General features: G+C 32.6%; 1 protein-coding gene across 1 annotated transcript in view; it reads left to right on the top strand.

Annotated features, from left to right (window-relative positions):
- LOC309799254 (uncharacterized protein) overlaps positions 1 to 12,844 on the top strand; it is a gene marked incomplete at its 5' end in the record, with an annotated part of 59,460 nt that extends 46,616 nt beyond the window's left edge. The window contains 3 exons of the mRNA XM_082612228.1: positions 5,833 to 6,054; positions 7,571 to 7,659; positions 11,231 to 12,844. The remainder of the gene's footprint in view (positions 1 to 5,832; positions 6,055 to 7,570; positions 7,660 to 11,230) is intronic.
- Positions 12,845 to 15,687: the final 2,843 nt, after the last annotated feature.

Raw genomic sequence — 15,687 nt, 5'->3', positions numbered from 1 at the left:
TGTGTTGTCCTACTGGCCTACACCTGGTTATAAACAGCAGTACGACTTCAGAAAACCCTGGACACTGAGTGGACCTTCTAAATATAGCTTTTTCTTTCTATAAAGGTGTTTTACAAGAATGCTATCTTTTGTGAAAATGTGGCCTTTATAAAGGGTACACTAAGGTGTGTGACTTTTAGACCTAGAAAAGATTTGAAATATTTTCTTAGCCTGGGAATCCAAATTTTAGAGGCATAGAAACAGAAACGCAATGAAATTAAATATTTTGCCCACCATCAAATGGCAAACAAGTAATAACGACAGAACTCAAGCCTCTGTCTTCTAAATCCATTGAATGCAGCATAAATAGATTGCAATAACTGCTGATTTTCATTGTCCTCAACACTACATTTCTTCTGTGCCTTATCCCTGTTCTTTTAAGAGGGATGACAACATTATCTGCAAACTTTATAACTATTTTTTTTTAATTTTGCTGTTTTGTAACTCACTTTTGAAAAATTCTGTTTCTATGTTGAAAATGTGTAAGGACATTTACCTTCCTTCTTGAAACAACTTTGCCTGCATTTATCACATTTTATTGTTGAACTGTTATGTAGCAATAAGTACAAAAGCGTGTCTAGTAGAGGAGATAATGCCAGAGGCAACAAGGTGTGTGTATGGGGGGGCGGGGTTAGAGTTGACATACCTTGAGATGAGGAGAGAGGGAAGAGAATAGAAATTTTATTTATTTGAAAAAATATGATGGCAAGTTAGACAATGTTTGGCTAAACTTAATACAATATAGCTTTCCTTAACTTAAATTCCGGGTTAACTTCCACTGTTTACATTGCCACAGACTAGGGAATAAACAAAGCAAAAAGATTTTTGGTACTACCGTTTTGTGTTAATTTCATAAAGATTTCTACAAGACTTTTTAAAAATAAATTGAAAAACAAAAGTCTTGTCTTTAGCTTATTTTCCCTGCATGCTTGCACTTTAGTAAGTTGATAAATGACATTTAAACTCAATAGTTATGATTAATTCTGTCCCACCATTTTTAAAAGCCCTGGGGATTGTGTGCGCGTTCATGCGCGCACTTTTACAACCAGTAAAATAAAGTTCTTGATCAAAAAATTATTATTTAGACTATTGAATAAAATCAGATATGATAGAGGGGCCAGCTGTTGGTAGGCTTAAAAGTCACCCTAGGTGATTAATTCATGCAGCAGTGTTGCAGGTCTCTCTTTAGATGAAGCATTTAGAAGTATAACCAAGCATGGCTCTAGTTTCATATCTGAAACCTGTTTTATTTAGTTATTCGGCAAGTGCTTGCTCCATGTGTTTTTATAGTCTTTGGTTGTGCTATAAAAATGTCAAAATTATGAACTAACAGATATGCAAAAGTGAAATCCTAGAAGATAGGATAAACATGAAGTCCTCTAATTATCACTCAAATAAGTTTGGTTGACACAGAACTGGGAATCAGATAAAGACATTAATAATTCATAATGCTGAAATTAAAATCTTCTAGTTACAGTACAAAAGAAATCCTAATTTGTACCACAAGGTAATGAATTCAGTACTTTTCATTTGTTAAATATTTGCTTATTACCCTGCACTGTGCATATAACACTGTTCCAAAATTTGGAGGGCAAACAGGAAAAACAGAAACTCTACCTTCAAGTTGTGTATACTGCAGTCAGTGAAATTTCTCTACTTTGAGATCTTTTAATTCCTCAGCTCATTGTAGCATTTTCTTCAGATGAATTGTTTTTTATTTGTTAAAACCAATGTTTAGCACTTGAAATAGTTTCTTCAATGTTCCTGATAGTGAAATAGAGTCAGCATGCTAATTTCCAATACTAATTATAGAGTTGATAGGAGAAATGCTCAAGATTGATAGTAAAGTGATTTCGATAATCTACAAAATGTCTTGAGGTTTCCCAGATAACAACTTGTCTCCCAGACAAAAATGCACTTATTATTTATATTCCAAGCTTATACAAATTTTTGTACTTTAATCATATAGCGATTTGACAACATCTTTTCATTCACATTTTAAGATATTTTGTTCAGTAGATTATCTCATTTTGAAACTATTGATTTATATATACATACTATGTAACTATTAGTATATATTTCTCAATGACTAGATTAGTGCTTTCTTAACTACTTAAATTTGTTTAATTCATATTGTTGTTCTTCAGCATTTCTTTTACTCACTGGAGCCTATCCTACTGACTTCAAAAAGCCTGAAAAATCTGAAAATCCCATTTAAAGTAACTGTATGGAAAATCTTTAAAATAACATACAATAATGGTAGAGAAGAAGAGTATTTAACATTGTGTTGAGATCATTCCATTAATAAAGAGATTAATCAATAATTCTAACAGTCAGACATATAATAAAAATGAAAAACAATCATAATACTGAGCAATGCCATTTTCAATAAAGAGAGATATTAAATATTGTATAGGAAACTAGTATCTGCAAAGCAGATAAGTTGGCAATGATTATACATATATTTAAAATATGTTGAAACAGTCATAGACAGTTTTTCTTTTTGGCTGAAAAGAGGCATATTGCAGTGTTTAAGCACTACTTTAACTGGAATAGATATTTAGACACTATACAGAAAACACATGATTGCAGAAGAGCAGATATTAGCAGGTGTGTGAACGTGTATGTCTTTAATTAATGCATTTTCATTCATTCAAAAAGGAGAAGAATGCCAAATTTACTTTAAAGGTGGCATTGTGATATGTTAAAGTTCCATTCTTAGACTTTTGCTGCTGTTGCTGTTCCTTTAGTATTCACCAAAGAGTACCGTCCTGTCACTTATCCAAGTTAGAAATCTAGAAGCAATCCTAGGATTCTCATTATAGGGTCCCCTACCTTCATGCTCCCCGCTCAATAAGTAACAAATTCTTGGCTCTCCTATATAGGAAAGCTCTCTCCAATGTACGCCTGCTCTGTAACTCTCTGGGTCCAGCATCTCTGCCTCAGCCTCCCATTCAAGTCACTTCTAGTTCATTCTGTGCAGGGCCATTTTTAAACCTTCCTCAGTCCTAGGCAATTGCCCTTTTAGAAGCTTTACCCTAAATGTTATCAAATGCATTAATATGTGCCCAAGTCACATATCCAATATAATTTATAGATAACTATATGAAAGCTGAGTAACATTGCTGTTGTAGTAATATTAGTTGAAAAAATTAATTACACAAGTTTTGATCTCAATTTTGCAGATTTTTTTTTTCATACCCTGGAGCCATTTTTTTCAGGTGTCAAACAATTTTCTAAGTCCTTCTCAAACTCCTAGTCCCTAGTGAGTGTGCTTTTACTGTCACAGGGTTGAACAGCTCAGACAGCAAGATGTCTGAAGATGAAGACCATCACATGGATGAGTAAATCAGATACGTGGAAGATGGAATGCAAAGTGTTTGTAGAAAAAAATATACAAATCAAGGAAGAAATTGCAGTGTCAATTAATATGATGTATATCAGATGATAGTATTAAAAAGCCAGGTTAAAATAAAATAACTTAATAGTGTACATATTTGTCAGATTGTTCACTAGTGATATACTGCTCAGTGTAAGGTGAGAACCACAGATATTATCTTCTGGAAAAAAACCCTTTAAGCCCTAACAGATTCAGTTTATAAATTTCCTCTCTAATAAATGAGGAATAAAATAATTTACAATAAATTAATTATTTCCTCTTCTGAAGGTACTAATACTACAAATTCAGTCAGAAGATGGATCAAGTTTTTCGTACATTTCTCTCATTTCACATTTTTTAAATAAATGAGACTATATTTTGTCTAATGACTACCAGAACAACTATCTGGAAACTGTGCCTTCATTATATGTGAGACAGTATTTTAGGAGATATAGATGTATATTTAGATGGAGATATAAATACATAGCACATATACACAATATTTAATAAGACACAGGAAATGTGGGATAGCTCCAGACTGCTACACCCTATGTTCTGAGCTGCTCCGAAATGCAGTTCCTTTTTTTTTTTTCTTAACATCTTTATTGGAGTATAATTGCTTTACAATAGTGTGTTAGTTTCTGCTTTATAACAAAGTGAATCAGTTATACATATACACGTTCCCATATCACTTCCCTCTTGCGTCTCCCTCCCTCCCACCCTCCCTATCCCACCCCTCTAGGTGGTCACAAAGCACCCAGCTGATCTCCCTGTGCTATGTGGCTGCTTCCCACTAGCTATCTGTTCTAATGGGAGTTCTCTGGGCACAAAGAGCAGTATTTTCTGTAATGAGATTAGAAGAAAGGATTTGCTAATAATTGCTTCCATAGCAACTAAAAATCTTGGAATCCCACCTTTCAGCATTTTGAAAATCTTAAAGGGGATGTTGTCAGTAACAGAAAAATTGAAGAATGATAATGTATTCAAATTACTCATTCTTTAAATTCATCTGCCCATTCGCCTTTTAAATTGATTCATGCTTCTCAGAAAATAAAATATGCTAATCCATATATCATTTTTCCACTGCGTAGAGCAACTATATCTAAAAAAAATACTATTTTACTTTCCTTTACTATATTCCTCCACAACTTGTGTTGTATTTTCACATCTTCTTTTCATTCTGCTAGTGAGATATATATACATATATGTATATATACATATATGTATATATACACATAATATTTAGATTTTAGATATTTGCATTATGCAGGGCAATCCATAAGATGGATAGATGCTTAATATTAATACCATTGAATACAATTTTCATAATTTTATACTTTAATTATTTTTGAAAGGGTAAAGCAAGGGTAAAGCAAATTCGAAATGAAAAAAGGTGACCAAGCTGGCATTTTTCATTTCAGACTTTATATTTGGACTACTCAGTGGGACAGATTATAATAACAGAATTTTGCTTTTGCAGGGAGGTCAATCTTTGCTTCTGCATTGCCTCATCTCTTTTAATCCCATCCAGTTTATTTTTCATCTCAGAAACTATATTTTTCATCTCTAGGAACTCAATTTGGGTTATTTTTATATCCTCTATATGTCTATTTAAGATGTTGATGCTTTCCTTTAACCTTTTTGAACCTATGAAAATTAGTTATAATAACTGTTTGAATGTCTTTGTTTACTGATTGTACCATTTTTCAGTGTCTTTTCATTAATTAATTTTTCTCCTTGTTATGGGTTATATTTTCCTTTGTCTTTGCATCCCTGGTAATTCTAGATTGCATGTCAGATATTGTGAATTTTACTTTACTGGTTGCAGGGCGTTTTTGTATTTTTTTAAATATTTGTAACTTTGCTCAAAGAGGTAGTTAAGAAATAGTTTGATCATTTGGAGGCTTCCTTGTAAGCCTTATTAGGCTGCAACTGAAACAATTTAGTCTAGGGCTAATTTGGTCCCACTACTAAGGCTATACCCATTGAATACTCTGTGTATTGAATACTCTACTTGATGCTGCATGTATTAAATTATATCAAAACATATTTGTATAATCTTAAAGCAATAAATGCAACACATAAAAATATAAAAAAAATTTTAAAATTAACTTTTATTAAATAAAACAAAAATGTTTTCTTCTAGTAACTGTAGTATTTTAACATATTTAAATACTGTATCCCTATGAAATTCATTTTGTTAATAAATATGAAAAGAGAATCCACCTTTATTTTTTACAGGTGACCAGGGACTTGTTCAAACACCAACATTTAACTGTATTACATAAAACATTATGCCACTGGTTTTTATGGGTTTTCATTATAATTAACAGCTTTATACAACCGTTGTCTTGTGCTGTTTGTTGTTCAATGTCTAAAATTATTGTTTAATATATATATATTTTTACTTTTAGCAGTTTAAGCCAGGAGAGTAAATCCAGTTCCTATTACTCCATCCTGTCCAGAAGCACAGGTCTTAAGTGAAATTGAATACCAAAGAAACAGTTCCAAATTTTACAACGGATCTATCACTGGTTGTTAGCATATCTTCCCACACCCAAGACACCAAGATAACTTCTACTCACTGTTAAAGCTTTATGATGAGCAAAACTTCCACCACTGTGCTTCCTTAGCATGTGAGTATATTTTTAATTTACTGGTTATATATATTCTCTAATTATCCATTATTTTGTCCTTCTTTTTGATTAGATATCGATATCCACATTTTCTTTTCTAATAGCTCACAGAAATTTCTCTCATTAACAACACCAATAGAAATCACAATAAAAATCGCCTTGGGGGACCAAATTTATATCACATTACCAAGTTTTTATTTTGCTCCCATAAAACTTCTGCAAAATACAACCACTATCTATCATCAGTATCATTAGAACAAAAACAAGGCATTCTAATCTCAAAAGCAAAATATTTTATTTAACTTAATAAGTTTCACATTATAAAAATTTTCTCATAGCATCATCCTTAATTCCTCAGTATTCACTAATATTGGGGGATTTTTCTTTCAGTTATTTGAGACTAAGGATGATTTTATTCATCTCTACAGCCTGGTACATATATGTACAGTGTTTGTCAAAAGGTGGATATTCAAAAAAAATCTTGACTAAATTATGGTAATTCATGTGATCAGTTCTGCAGTTCTTAAAACTTTAAATTACTTGTTAATTCTAAGAGAAAGTCAGATAATTTTTAGAAGGATTTCCAAACCATGCTAAAGTGTCAGCCTTCATTTCCTTGTCTGAGGGAAACAGGATAGAAATAGATGGTTTTAAAGTTCTCCAAGCTTCTGTGTCCTTTATACATCCACAATTTTAATCCTTATCATTTTCAAGATTTGCTAAATTATTTGAGGTGATCCATTCTCTTATTAAAGTTACATATTTTATGGCACATACTGAGCATATTAACAAATAACTTACTGATAAATGACAATGCCCATAACACCAGGTTAATCTGATTTCCATGAAATGAGCTGTAACTTCAAGAATATTAATTCATCTAATAAGGGTGATGATTTACATAATGTTGCCTAAAATATTTCTCTTGATTATTTAAGAGAGTTTTCCTAGGGGTAAATAGCTGGGAAGTCAATAGAAAAAAAATACAACCATGATTAATTTAATTCCAGTCTAAAGGACTCCATATATAATGTATTTGAGAAAACCAAGTCACTATTATAGATTCAGATAAATGGCTGTATATATGAGATATTTTTAATGTAACCCAAATTATAAGAAATAGTTTTTTGGTATAGAAGCAACCACTCTTTTACCTAAAGGAAAATATAAAATCTGAGTTCATTGTAAATTTGCCTCATTGCCCTCTGTTAGTTTGTGCCTGCCCCATCCTTAGGGGCCCAGTTAAGGACTATTGTATCATCCATACATCAGAAGAGAATGTCTGTGTTCTATGTTGATAGTCAGTCTAAACAAATATTTATACAGTTGAGATCAGAGATATAAAATGTCAGTTCCAAATCCACCCATGATGGCACATATATCAGACAGATGACAAAGGTTATAAAGGCCTGTGAAATACTTGAATCGTATTTTGCAACCCTTGAAAGAATTCAAGTCGGAGATTAGCAGAAACCAGGCTCAGTTCTGTCCATAATCCCCTTTATCTGTCTTCTAGCCAACAAAATGAAAACCTGAAGCCAAGCTGACAAATAGAGTGTGAAGGGCCTTCTACTGCATTTAAGAAAAAACTGAGACTTGCTATAGGTAAAAATTATCTTTTCTATTACTATTATTGTTGATGTTGTTGTTATTCATAGAAATAATGAAAAAAACCCTAAATAACATTATTCTGCTGGATTCTTTACTATATGTAACACAATAAATTAACTCGCTTCATATTACACTGGGCATATAACATGAAAACATGTGCAGAGAACAGAAATCAGTATCTGTAAAGACAAATTCCCCTGTGATAGAGAAATCTATTATTTTAAGTCCAGACAATTAGATCTATTAAAGTGTAAGAGTGTTTCAGTACAGTCTTGCTAAAAGTAAAGCTTAAAAGTAAATCGAAAAAAAAACTGGAAAACTGATGCCAGTTAGATACAAAATATAAGATTATGCTATGTATATGGGACAGGATAGAACTCTGAATGAGGTCACATGTAGGGAAAGCAATATTAGTGACAAATCAACTAATGTCCTTATTGAGCATAGACATTCCAAGAAGGGTGAAGAGTACTGTATAGATGTAAGACTCATAATATTCAAGTTAGTTGTAAAAGAAACAAGGTAAATGCTTTCAGTCAATACGATAGGCTGAACAGATATTGAGAATCCTTTCTTCCAATCTGAACACACAGTTTGTTATACTTGTGTTTTCTTTTATATGTTGCTTTTACATGTAGCAACATATAAAAAGCAAATGAACAAGCTTACAAAAAAGGGGGGGGGATCCCCAGTCTCAGGATTTAAGGGGAAAAAACAAATTCAACATTAGAATAGTGAGGAGGAGTTGAAACCAAGAAATTCAAGAGGGCCCTGGAAATAATAAGCCTTGTTTTTGAGGGCTGGCTTTAAATATTCGTTGTCTTATCAGAAAACAGGTAGATGCTGGAAAACAATAGAATAATATCTTCAAAGTACTGAGGACATATAGCTGTCCAAATTAAAATTCTACACCTCATTTTAAAAAACTACTCAAGAACAAGAAGTAAAGAAATTTTCATTCCTAGACAAAGAGGAATTACCACCCACAAACTGTAACAACAACAAATGACTAAAGCAGTGGCAGCAGCTGTTGGAATTGTCTGAAGGCATTAAAAAATATTCTGATGCCTAAAGCCAATACTTTGAGATTTTTTTTTTTAACCAAAGTGATCTAGGCGGTGTTTCAATAATGGGAGCTTTAAAAAGTTCTCACATAATTCTCATGTGTTTTAGGCAAGATTGGAGACCATTGTACAAAGAATGTTCTTCAGTAAGAAAGAAAATAAGCATAAAAAGAAGTAGGAAGGTGCACTGAACAGTGACCAGCAAAGAAATTTGTAATGTTGGAATGAATCTGAATAACGGTTGAGTGTAAAAAATAATAGCCAATGGGGGTATGTACAAAGTAAAACTAAAACACTAGATAATATACTGAAATACTGAAGATCAGATTTAAAATTTGAGGGGTCCATGAACCGCTTAGGAGGAAGATGAGATAATTAGTTTTAGACTTTTTAAAGTTAGAAATATATGTCAAATTTTTCAGAAAACACTAAAAATGAATACTTCATATATGATTCATAAAAAGGTAGACCATAAAAAGAGAATGAAAAATGTGTTTAAACGAAGTTAGTACTGGGAGGGATAAAACATAGAAAAATAAAGGAGAAATAGATCAATAATCACAATACATTTGATCACAGAGATAATAAAAATAAATTTAAAAATTCCAGTTTTTGCTGCTTACAAAAGACATATATAAACTATTTTTAAGATGCAATGCAATACTTCACTCGAAATAATTAATTATATACATGATAAATGATTTTCAAGATTACATATTTGGCATGATGACATGTATACAAATTTTTAAAACTCAAAGCAATCATGTATTTTTCATGGATTCATTTGCATATAGTAAAAACTTCAAGCATGGATTCAAAATATTTATATTAAATTCATGATACCAGTTACCTAAGAAAAGGAAAAATGGGACTGAAATGAGAATAGAGAGGAGAGAAAAGAAATGTGTGTGTATCTGTGTGTTTGTGTGTGTGTGTGTGTGTGTGTGTGTGAACACATGTACAACAGTCAAATATGTGCTTCTTTCACAGCATGATTCACTGTATTCCATCACAATATTAATAAGATTTCATACGATATGGGCATCTCTGCAGAAATTAAAATTGTCACATGCTTATGTGTATTGGGCAATGAGCTCACCTTACTATTTCCATCCATTCTTCAATTAAAATCTAGAAATGTGAATGGGCTGTTAGAATTTAGTTAGTGAGCCAATTACCTTTACGGAACATGCTAGTTATGCATAGCTTTTCCTTGGCTTAATTATGTTTTAAAATAGCAGGCATTCATTTTACGTCTTTAATTGATGGCTATCACACACAATTAGTTTGAAATTTCTTATCAATATGCTTGAAATATATTTGGTTGAATCATTGGAGTAATCTTTTTTGAACTTACCCAAAAGTATGTGTTTAGCCTTCCTAAACACAGTGGCACATTTCCAAATACAAAGTAGTTGCATTAGAATTATTCCTAATATGAAGACATTCAATATTTGTGGAAACAAATTTTCTCTTGAAAACTTAGCTTCCAGATGGAAGAAAAATAGGGGTAGAAATGTATTTAAAGGCAAATTTGAAGATGAGAAATCAAAATTCACATTCCATAGTAAAAGAAAAAGGGTTAATAATTACAGAGAGAAAGGCAAATACAATGCAAAAATTATTGGAACATATTTTGCTCAATTACAAACAAACTTACATGGTAAGTTGTAGCTTCCATTATTGCACCAATTTGTAGCATATTTTAATATTTTCATTTTGAAATGAAAAATTTAAAAAGTCATCTATTGTTTTTATAGAAAGTATCTAGAGTGGTTGAAGTGAAATAACTTTCAGAAAATGTGTTAAAATGGGGCTACAAAAGACTTAGGAGGACATAAGCTTGGTTCTTATTATTGACAGTTTGCAAATCAGCCATGGGGATACACATTATTTCCAATTTAAAATGAATGATGATTCTATATATACATATATATGCATCTTATCATATTGATTATAAACCAAGTAAAATCTCATGAAATCTAAGTATGTTTGAAAAACTTAAACCTATTTTTATGTTTTTCCAAACACTAGAAAATGAAAGCAGTTTCTGTTGTTTGTCATTTTCTTTTGGACTCTCTTGGCTTCTGGAAAATGATTATGTCAAGATATTGGAGAAGTATTCATAGGAAGCAACAGAGGCCATGAGAATAGAGACCTACACTGCTTCCTCATTAGAAAAAATAAAATAAAGATTCCTGTCTATCCATTTCAAATTACACTCAGGGATGCTTATAATATAGAATTTGAAAGTTGAATACATACTAGTTGTCAAGTAGTCAGCCCCATTGATTACTCATGCATTCCCTCCTAAGTATGTTGTTCTTAGAATTCAGAGGGGTCCTTTAATCACACCCCCCATCTTGACCACTCACATCTCCAGATTTTCCTACTTCACGGCATATTGGTGTTTAATTTATTAAACAAATATTTGTTGAACAATTACTATGCATGCTAAGCAATGGGGATCAAAGATGAATGAATATTCATTTGTCTTTAAGGAGACACAGTCTACTGGAGAGAGGCAGAACTGTGAACAGATGACTGCATAAAGAGGCAAAGTCAAGTCTTATTTATTCAGAGGAAGAAGTCCCCGTGATCAAGCAACAAGTAAAATCATTTCATTGTGCAAGACATGGATTTGTGATTGAAAATGCACAAGCATATTTATCTTATTATCCATCATAGATGATCACCTATTATAATCAGTGAGATTTCTTAATGGCACAGCATCTAGAGGAAGACGTCATGCATGAACCTGTCATATTCAGAAAGTAAGGAAGTGGCACAGTGGGAACAATTCAGGAAAGTAAATAAACATGACAGTAGATTTAAAATCTACTTTAACTGTTCTTACTATTATTAATCTATTTGGGCAAGTAGTAGTTTTCATTGATGTTAGCATTTTTTCATCCATGACTTGAAATCAGACATTAAATATTAATATTATAAAAAAATGTTACTAATTGAATTCATTCACAAATTTATAAAAATAGATCAGCACCAGAGACCTATTTATTGGAAACAAAGTAGGTAGAACAATTAAACTCATTTATAGTTCCTTCTCAACCAAAGTGGACAGAAGTTTTATATGTAGAGGTCAATCCTGGGCCAGAGGCTACTTAGTATTTTCATCAAGTCTAGGATGATAGAAAAGCATGTGGATTTAGTAATTTACAGTTCTCTTTAGTTGATAAGACTGATTAATACTTTGTCAAGATCAAAATTCAACATGACCATAATATGACCTTGACAAATTGGAGAAGTGGTTTAAAACAATGCAATTTAATAAGTCTAAGGGTCAGATGTGGGCTTTAAAGGGATTGGGAAGGAAATGGAAATTATAGTAATGTAGGTGATACCATGCCAGTGAGAATGCATTTGTGTGTGTAATATAATATGTAACAAATAATATTGAGTATGACTTGAGTCAAGAATATAGCAATAGCTTTTATTTTTTTTCTCTCTCTCACCATGGCATAGTGCTTACTCACTCACAAATATTTCTAATACATTTCATCAAAATTTCATCATTAAATCCTGTATCCCTGCTGATAAAATTAAAAGTAATTCTAAGATATATAAATGAAGAGAAGGGTATAAAGGTACAAATAAGTGGGTGAATATTAATGAAATTACTTTGTATTGTGCTTTACAAATACGATTTATGCATTTATCTTGTTACTAACACATTCGTTCATTCATTCATTCATCAATCATTACATATTTATAGAACTTCTACTATGTCCCAGGCACTGCATTAGGTGCTGGTAATACAAGGTGTGGAAAAGCAAGCATTGTCCATATTTCTTAGAGCCTGCAGTCTAAAGAATAATTACTAATTGTAGTAAATATAGACAGGGTACTATGAGCCATGGAACAGGGAGCCTTTCTCACCTGGAAGGATGAGGAAAGGCATCCCTTGTGAAATGTCTTCTTAACTGATGTATGAGGGTAGGTAGCCTAAGGGGACAAGGGAGTAAAGGAGTAAGTATTTCTTGCAAAGGGGAAAGCAAGTATTAAGAATTTGAGCTTCAAAAAAGGAATGCTTCACGTTGATATTACAGTCTCAACAAATACAATTAAATTTCTGGTTGTTAATACATTGCATAAAAGTGGAGGAGTGGATTTCTGCCAAAATTAGGGCATATAGTTAGGATTAGAAGTGTGCTCTGTGATATCAGTGACTTTAACATTGCAGTGAGACTGGGAGAAAAAAACGTACAAAGAGGCTATCCTCTGGACCCAATGGCACTGATGTACATCAAGGCTTTTGCTGAAGTAGAAAATCTGCTATTGATATTGAGGTGCTCTTGAATGAAACAATGACTTCAAATAAGAGTTCCAAACTGAAACTCAGAAAGACCACCAATCTGACATGACTTAAATTTGAACTGCTTCTCAGATAGGCGATTTATACTTTGGGGTAAATGGAAACTGGGCTTGGTTTCACTAATGATATCAATGACATTTTGCTATTAAATTTGGTTTAATATTTTCATTTTACAAATCCCTAACTTCAAAAACTCTCTAAGGGAAAGTAAGGGGAAAAGGATAGGACTAACTTGTTTAGTTACATTACCTTGAATTTTAAATTTAAATTGAGCTGCGCTATCTCCACCAATGCTTGACTAGAAGCCTGCACAGTGAGTAGTTGTAATGGAGGAGATTGGCTCATTTTAATGGCCACATCTGATGGATCTCAAAGAAATTCAGGTAAAACAACTCTCTGCATAGTTCATAGTCAATTATTTATACTTGCAGAAAAATGCCAAAGCCTAGAAAACTTTAAATGGTGGATAATCAGCAACATTCACATTTTTCCTTGAGGTTTTCAGGATTGTACAAACACATTTAGGCTTTGAAAGACACGTTTTGGAACTTTACTGGAGGTATTCTAAGAAATACCTTCATGTTAAAACAATCTCCAAATATTTTAGGAATAACTAGTATCTCTCCGTAAATAATTCATGCCTTAATTAATTATTATCATTGTTAGAAATTAATACTGAAGTATTTCAGAAAAAGATGACATATTAAGAATGTGACACTGCTTCCATGTCATATAAGAGCATGAGGATATCTCTATTATGAAACTTACTGCATTTTGCTACAACATTTTTGTCTATCTTCTCTTCCAGATTACAAGCTTCTTAAAAAATAGACTGTGCACAGATCTAACTTTCTGGCCTACATTTGCAGCACTGGAGACTACTATTGAAATATTAATTCAAAGGATATTTTAGAAAACATTATAGACAGAACTCTACCATAAAAGAGCATATATAAATATAGCATATTTTCTGATGTTATTGAATCATCTTAAGTATTGGTTAATGCAAATTTCAATCTCTAAGGCACTTCTACAACATACCTGAAAAATGATCGTCATCTTGTACTTGAATGTCCTCACTGAGAAAGAAATTGCAACTCAAAATAAGTTTATTTCATTTTTAGGAAGCTCTAATTGTTAGAAAACTCACTCTTAAAATAAGTTAAAATCTCTATTCCTCAACTTCTATGCATTTTCCTGGTTTTTAAATTAGGGGCAACTTGATCTTTTTTGATTTTACAGCTCTAACATAGCTAAAGCTGGCGTTCAGGTCCTTTGCCCACTTACCTACTCTTCATAATTATTTTTATTAAAAGAAATATATTGTGGTATAATATAAAAAATATACTAACTTGAATGTACACTTTAATGAATTTTGACAAATGTAAATATTTTGTAACTCTGTTTCCATCAAGGTAGACAATTTTCCTATTACCCCCTTTTGCAGTTTTCCCTTTCCTCTTTGCAGTCACTCTCTACTCCATCTTTGATACAGGCAACTGCTGATATGTTTTCTGTCGCCATAGATTCATTTTTCCTTTTCTAGAAAGTCATATAAACAGAAACATAAAGTACATACTCTTGTGTGTCTAGCTTTTTTCTCAGCATAGTGTTTCTGAGATTCATCCTTGTTGCATTCCTCATAATTCTATCCTTCTACTGCTGTATGATATGACATTGTATGGATATACCACAACTGGTTCACCCATATAAATCTTGTTGGAGATTTTCTGATGATGGCCATTCTGACCGGTGTGAGGTGATACCTCAATGTAGTTTTGATTTGCATTTCTCTAATGATTAGTGATGTTGAGCATCCTTTCATGTGTTTGTTGGCAGTCTGTATATCTTCTTTGGAGAAATGTCTATTTAGGTCTTTTGCCCATTTTTAGATTGGGTTGTTTGTTTCTTTGATATTGAGCTGCATGAGCTGCTTCTAAATTTGGGAGATAAATCCTTTGTCAGTTGCTTCATTTGCAAATATTTTCTCCCATTCTGAGGGTTGTCTTTTCGTCTTGTTTATGGTTTCCTTTGCTGTGCAAAAAAAGCTTTTAAGTTTCATTAGGTCCCATTTGTTTATTTTTGTTTTTATTTCCATTTCTCTAGGAGGTGGGTCAAAAAGGATCTTGCTGTGATTTATGTCATAGAGTGTTCTGCCTATGTTTTCCTCTAGGAGTTTGATAGTGTCTGGCTTTACATTTAGGGCTTTAATCCATTTTGAGTTTATTTTTGTGTATGGTGTCAGGGAGTGTTCTAATTTCATACTTTTACATGTACCTGTCCAGTTTTCCCAGCACCACTTATGGAAGAGGCTGTCTTTTCTCCACTGTATATTCTTGCCTCCTTTATCAAAGATAAGGTGACCATATGTGTGTGGGGTTATCTCTGGGCTTTCTATCCTGTTCCATTGATCTATATTTCTGTTTTTGTGCCAGTACCATATAAGTGCTGGAGAGGGTGTGGAGAAAAGGGAACCCTACTGCACTGTTGGTGGGAATGTAAATTGATACAGCCACCATGGAGAACTGTATGGAGGTTCCTTGAAAAACTAAAAATAGAACTACCATACGACCCCGCAATCCCAGTACTGGGCCTATACCCTGAGAAAACCATAATTCAAAAAGA

Source organism: Mesoplodon mirus (assembly GCF_964341445.2).
Source record: "Mesoplodon mirus genome assembly, chromosome: 3".
Lineage (NCBI taxonomy): Eukaryota > Metazoa > Chordata > Mammalia > Artiodactyla > Ziphiidae > Mesoplodon > Mesoplodon mirus.
The sequence above is the reverse complement of the archived record's forward strand: the minus strand, read 5'-3'. Positions and strand labels throughout refer to the sequence as shown.